The sequence below is a fragment of the Dysidea avara genome, chromosome 6 (assembly GCF_963678975.1).
Source record: "Dysidea avara chromosome 6, odDysAvar1.4, whole genome shotgun sequence".
Classification (NCBI taxonomy): domain Eukaryota; kingdom Metazoa; phylum Porifera; class Demospongiae; order Dictyoceratida; family Dysideidae; genus Dysidea; species Dysidea avara.
In genome coordinates, this window is record NC_089277.1 from 29,451,036 (window position 1) to 29,458,859 (window position 7,824).

Below are 7,824 nucleotides of genomic sequence, written 5' to 3' on the forward strand. Positions count from 1 at the left end.
AAAATTTCTGCTTTCAAAATGGCATGCATGGCCAGCACAAATATCCCCAGATACAATATCAAAAAGCCTGATATTAAAGAAAATTTCTTGTTTTACTACAACCATGAAAATACCCTAGCATTTAATGTCACATACCCTAAGTTTTAAATTATTTCTTAGAAGCCATCCACCCATACAGATCTTGATTTGCTAGTTATTTGTGGTATCATACGTACAATGATGGTCAATACTGTCACACAAATTGTAAAGCTTCAATATGCAGTGCATTACCAATAGAATATGCATGCAGTTATGGTATTACATTATAATTATGTCATCACTGCTATTTTTTTTAAAAATTTATTTATTTATTAATGCTTTACAGCACAAGTGCTGAAGGTCTGTAGGACACCTGGTCCTACAGCCTGCTCAAAGACTTTAGCTACTTAAGGTATGTTTGAAAAGTTGAAGAAAGGAGAAAAAATCCATGACTGGACCTAGGTGGCCTCGAACCTGCAGCCATCCGATTTACGCTCGAATGCTTACAGGAGTCTACCAGGTGGTCAGGATGTTTTCTCCTTGTTATTTTCATGTAATTATATCCATAGGAATTCTAGAGAGTAACTCGTTATCTCTAAGTACCCCAAGTAGAACCAAATGGACACTAGTTTATTATTTATCAAGAGTATTATTTTACTCTTGCTACTATACACTCATTATTATTATTATAAATATTATTATTATTGATTGTTGTGCAGACCTCAAAAGAGTATGGTGCACAAAAAAGGGTACAATTGCTACTGTCAATTACAAAAGAAAAACAAACTTATATAATTATACAATATTTACTATACACTAGACCATACATACACATCAATAAATTATTAAACAGTTACTAGTCCAGCTAGGCTGTGCTTGAATTGGTCAATCTCTGTTAAATCAATCACATGTTGGGGTAAGGAATTCCAAATATTGATTGCAGAGGGGAAAAAAGAAAATTTATAACAGTCAATTCTAGTCATTGGGGTTAAAAATCTCTTATCATGGCCTCTGGTGTGATGTAGGTTAGGATTAGGAAAAAGGAAATCATCAGCATTAATATCGATTTGGTGAGATATAATTTTAAATAACATTGTAGCCTTCTGTTCATTTCTGCATCTGGCTAAGGTGGGCCAATTAAGGTTAGATAGCATTTCAGTGACACTGGAATATCTAGAATAGTCGTTAAATGCAAACCGTGCTGCTCGTCTTTGGACATTTTCTATGGCATCAATGTCTCTTCGCGTGTGGGGTGACCAGACTGTGGCTGCATATTCTAAGATAGGTTTAATCAGCTAGGGCTTTGTAGCAGTTACTTTTGACTTGGAGAGGACACTTGCTCAAGGTACGTTGCAAGAAGCATTTGGTGTTATTGGCCTTTTTAGTAATTTGTTTAATGTGTTCTGACCAGGATAAGTTTTTGTCGATAGTTACACCTAGATACTTAGCATGTGTTACCTCCTTTATAGTTTTACTTTGCAGTGTATATTGAGCTAATATTGGATGCTTCTTCTCATGCATCAAGCTCTACCACAATCACAAAAATCTAAATCAACTCTCATGGCACAGCCTTAAATGACTAAACAGTTTGGAAACTATTTCAACTGTTTTAGTGAGCTTGGTACAATGGACAACCATATAAGAGACTCATTTGGTCACCCCCAAATTCCTGATTCCCCCCAAAGGAGAAATCCTAGAATAAACACTGCTACGTATAACTCATGAGGATTTTATCACCCACACGACGAGTCGTTGCTAAATTTGGGGCGCGCGCTATTCTCAGAGGGGTCTCAGCTGAAACCATTGCAACCCTCCTGTATCCACTACTGCGTTGGAGATGCTTGGGTTTTGAGGATGGTGAGGCAATATATTTTAGACTAGCTATATCATCTGGATTATCTATAACTAGCCAAATTCTTTAATTTGTTGTAATGATAAATTTCGATTCGCATGTATAGTATGCTAAATGTTCTGTTTCTTAAACCAAGTATATAGTAACAACATAATATACTAGCCAAGAATAATACGAAATGCGGTAAAAATTACATAGTTAGCTACGAGGGGTCAGCAACGGGGTAAAACTCGCGTACAAGATTTTAAATCTTGAGATTTACAGAGATTTATAAAGATTTACAGAGATTTATAAAGATTTTCAGATTTACTGATTTGTCAAGATTTGTCAAGATTTTCTCAGATTTATAAAAACTTACTCTGCACATTTATCAAGATTTTCAAGAGTTGTTGACAGGCTTATTAATAAGCTGCATGTTTATATATATCATTACATAATTTCATATGTAAGAAATTAAATAGTCTTGTAGAACCATTTGCGACCGGGATCCTTGCTGCAATTTAAAGCAATCAGAAGGTAAATTTACACTAAATCAAGCAATCAAGAGGTCCTAAAATTGGATGATCAAGCACCTTAGCCAGTACACTAGAGTTTACAAGACTTAGCTAAATCGTAAAGCAATCAAGGAACCTTTTCGGATGAAATCAAATGATCAATTTCACCGATCAAAAATCTTTATCCCAGTTACAAAGACTGTGGGTAATGACTAGCCCTTGTACTGTGAAAATTTATACCACGTGTTCTATTAATTAATTTACATTTAATTGCAACTAAATTAATGAAGTCTGAAAAGTACATCAATATAACAATAAGCTACAAACTCTTTTGACAGTTATTATATACAATGCCACTTATTTCCTTTCTTAACTGTACTGCTAATGCATGCAGCTCAGATGATATCACTCTTTACACTTGTTGCATAATACTATCTTGGTTCCATCATCTGAGTTTCTACAGCAGCAAAATACATCTATTTTGATTGCATTAGGAACTCCAATTCTCCTCTGTCTTACCACAGGGAATGGCTGGATAACACCATTTTCTAAACATCTTAGTGATTTCTCATAACCTTTTGCCAGTGGTTGTACACTGGAGTTTTCACCATGAGCAAGCGCTGGATCTAGGAATTTATAAAGGGGGTTTCCAGTTTAGAAGGTGGAGATATACACTGACATGAGATATGCAGAAGTTTGCTCTACATCCTTCGCTGCGTAGAATGATACCAAATTTAGCGAATTTGGTTGAGGATAACAACTTGTAAATTGGGATTTTCCTGGCGAGATAATTTAATTTTCCAATAGGTTAATGTATGGAGCGCGTATTATGTCATCATCAGCAGTAAATAACTGTCGCTATGGCGACATTTTCCCATTTGTACGGTCGGAATTGGATAGAGAAATTCAAGGGCTTTCTTTTATTGTATGGTGTGCTGTAGAAATTTTGTGAGTTAAAGGGTGTAAATTAGTGTTTTTGTGTGTAGTGTAAAATACATGTATTTTGTATTGGACAAAAAATGACAAGGAATGATGAGATTTTATGATCAGCCTGTTTTACCAAGTTGAGGTTTCAAAAAGGATATTAAACAGATTTTAGATTTATTTAATGCATAATTCTTAATTTTTTGCATAATTCATTATTATCTACTTTACCAGTTAGGCACTGGAGGGTGTACACAGAAGGCAGAGCCTGTTCGAGGTATTTACCCATAGCCTAGGAGCCTAAGCGAAAATCTTTGAGCTAATTATCCTGAAGTGAAACGGGACAAATACCTAGAAAGGCTGAAAAAAGGCAACTCCATCGTGACTTGATCCGCAGGCCACCCAGATTCCGGCCAAGCGCCATGCTCGGAGCCAACTTTGGGGAGGCCACCTAAGTAGGGAAATGTTGTTGTTATTATCTACTTTACCAGTTAGGCACTGGAGGGTGTACACAGAAGGCAGAGCCTGTTCGAGGTGTTTCATAATTCATATAATGCATAATTCTTAATTTTTATTTAATGCATATTTCTTAATTTTTAATCTCATCATTCCTTGTCCCAGTGTTTGAAAACTTTTAATGTTGACCACCTGAAAATGCTTGATTTGACCAATCCCATACATATGTTTTGATATGATACATGATTAGGGAAGATCAATCGTTTGATGTGCTTTCCAAAAGCCTTCAACACTTTCATTACAGAACGCTCCTCTCGTGGGTCATACAATGGCCAAACAAACTCAGCCCATAGTGATGGTGTTTCGGTGGCTGTTCGTAGTTTTCTTGAAACGTAACGTTGCCTCACTAAATCACGTGCCGCAGGTAAAAATGACATGATGTAAACTAACATCTCTATTGGAAGACTTAAGAGATTTGTGGACTGCTTTGGCGATTCGCATGGGTATCCAGTCTTCTTGTTGCACTCACGGACGTCCTCCATCGTACACAGATATTGGCGCCTTTACGCAGATCAGATGAAGGTTTGATTGTGGGTTGTAGCTACTGAGATCGGTTTGATTGTGATTATGAACTAGGGGGCGGATCAGGGCCTGAGGGGAGGGGGGGGCAACTGGGCCCCAGTCTGAAAAGGACCCCAGGGGGCTCCACCAAGGGCCCCTTGAATAACTGTTTAAAAGATTGTTATACTCTAACAGAGCAGTCAAGATCTAGATACTCTAATAGAGCAGTGACAGTTTCAGAGGAGCAGTGTAGCAAGCTTTAAATAAGGAGATATAGTCTGTGAGGGGCAGCTATTGTCATTGTCAGCACGTAATGACTTTTTTTTTTTTTTTTGGTCTTTGCTTTACAGCTAGGCTGAAGTTGTGATTCAGAGTGGAACCCTCCTTGTCCCTGAGGCCCCACTTTAATTCTTTGCCCTGGGCCCCTTAATTTCTCTGGGCGGCCCTGGGGCGGATCCAGGGCAGTTTCTGAGGTTTCCAGAAACTGGTCAAGTAGCTATATTCAGGCAAGATTTTGCATTGATTTGCAAAGGTATCAAAGGTTCAGATCAAAATGCTCTAATAGAACAGCCAATTAGCTACACTAATAGAACAGTCAAATTTTGCATTTTTATATCAACACGGTAAAAAGTAGTCAAAAGCATACCTTAGACTGTTTAAGACCTGAATTTTTTTTTGCTGGGAGCATGCCCCAGAATAGCGGCACAATTTAACCATTTGATGTAAAGCAAAATGTGGTCAAACAGGGTATGCAGGCACAAACTACACCCTGTCACACAACAGGTCATATCTCTGTATTGGAGTAAACTGTTAATTTTGCATTCTGTAATTGTGTTACAAAGCCTATTAAATTTTTAAGTAATGCTGAAAATTGTATGACCATAACATAATGAAATCACTGGCCACTTCTTAACTCTTTAGCCTGCTCCTGGTACTGTGCCAGCAGAAACTAGCATAAGTCAATCAATTCCTAACACATGTTTAAAATGTTAACTTTAACTAGGATTGGGATACAACAGAAAGGAAACCATGCAGTCACCAAAGCCACCCTTGTATGAGTATGATAATTGGAAAGACAGTACAATAAATGCTGATTGCATCCAGGTTGTAGTAGACATGCTGCATAAATAATAGACTGAGCCGTATTGTAGATAGGCTTATAATCAATTGTGGGAAAAGTTTTCGGCATCATTAGTCACTAGCTAGCTATAGCTACTAGGCTAGTCTGAAATTCTCCAAACATTTTGACATTATAGCTATTATGTTTAAAAATATAATCCCAAAATGCGTCCATTAGCTTTGTAGCATAGATATTCTCAAACTTAGCAATTCTAAAATTTTACAATAAACAGCTGCAGTTTTAGTTGTAATCAACTAAATGTTCAGCAATGCTCAAAGTAGTAAAATATGCATGTATAAATAACCAGCTTGTACATTCAATTCTCAGTGAGGCATTGTTCAGTAAGAGGAACCACATGTACTCACAGATGTTCTTCAAATGGGCTGTTGAAGGCTATTTCAGTAGTTAGATACATACTGTATATAAATACTGTGACTCAGCATAATTATGAATGATGTTCTCATCTGTTAATTAGCCCATGGTCATGGTGAATTTCATTATTTGGACCAACAACATACACTGTAGGTATTATAGGTCACACTATAGTGACACCTACACCCAACGTGGAGGTTATTGATATGATCTTTTCCTCTATCAACATGTTAATGAACCTATGCGATATAGACTCAAACACCCAATACCTTATCACTAGAGCACATGATGCAACCACAGATCTTGGGCTCAGTTGCCATATTTGGTAAAACTGATGAAAGAATGTATTCCTATTATATCAATCCCTAGAAAAAGGAAATATTTTTACATTACTCGGGTAGCTTAATATAATCTTTAAGGAACTATCTTTGGACAAGCTTAAGATATACTAGATTGCAATCCCATTCTGATTACAAACTGTATGTATATATATATATATAATAGCTTACACACAAGTTCATAATGCATGCAAGAAACTGCAGAATGAAGACATGTTCAACTATTGGAAATATCGAAGGTAAAAGTAACCCTACACCTCATCATGATCAGAGAAGATTTTAACACAGCACCTACCTTAGTTTCACATAGACAAAATGATGTTTCATTGTCCAGTATTAGTACCATTAATCCACCTATTGTGTTTGAAAAATCAACTTCTGTTAAAATTGGTATGTAAATCACCAGCTGGATGGCTAGCTGAGGTTTTCGTGTGCAAATCTGACCAGTTTCCAGTCTTGTGGTAATGTACTGATCTCTAAAGATCTTCAATAAGCATTAAGCACAGTATAGATAGAGCTACACATAACTATAGTACTCACATAATAGCTTGTGCAAAAAGGCTAAGGTAAAAAGACAAAGGTAAATAAATATTGTCAGCTTGCCCACCAGTGTGAACTCTAAATATTCCATTATATCGTATTCTTCCGTTATTTTCCAGTTATTCTTACATACTGCACAGGAAAGAATAGCCATCTTGTAACATTGTCAGCTTTTTATGGTTGTGCCAGCCAAATAATGGCTTGAAAAGCTGCCAATGTTATAACAGAATAATGGAAATAGATCGTCCGCCAGCACGCAAATATGCCTGAGTCCAGGACAGGAAACAGAGAATTTATTTGGAGTGGCCCTACATGGTTTGATAGGCATTTACTTTTACATTTCTTTTTTTAATGGTATAGGTTACAGGGGCGGATCCAGACTTTTAAAAAGGTGGGTTCCACTTTGGAATTGCAACTTCAGCGTAGCTGTAAGTTGAAGACAAAAAAAAAAGGGTCATCACCTGCTGACAATAGCTGCCCCTCACCATAGATGCCCTCACCAACTACATTTCCTTATTTATAACTGTATACATAGCTTGCTACACTGCTCCTCAAAAGACGACTGTGACTGCTCTATTAGAGTATCTCGATTTGACTGCTCTATTAGAGTATCTCATTGTAAGAGAGGCTCTTTCAAAAGGGGGATTCCATGGAACCCTTTGAACTCCCCCTGGATCCGCCCCTGGGTTATGACTAAGGAATGATAAAGTATTATTGGCTTTTTTACAAAATAATCATTGATATGTTTATTAAATGGTAGTTTTGAGTCAATGATAACTCCGAGATATTTGGCTTCAGTTACTTGCTTGTTAATGAGTTTGCTGTTATAAAGAATCTAATCAAAAACAGCCAAGCTGTAAAAAAGGAGTGCGGCCCTTAAAAAGACTATGGTGAAAAAAGATGTGAAATCCAAGGGTGCAAAATTCACCTGAATTGTCATTATTAAAATTTTTACCATTAACCTACCATCACAGCCATTTCTTGGCCGCCACCTTGGATTTCACATCTTTTTTCATCCTGGCCATTTTGGGGGCCGCACTCTTTTTTTACAGCTTGGCTGTTTTGGTTTAGATATTCTTTACATAAAGAACAGGAAGGAGAAGGATGCAGCTATACATGATCAATACTTGCTGTTAATTTTATGTTTGA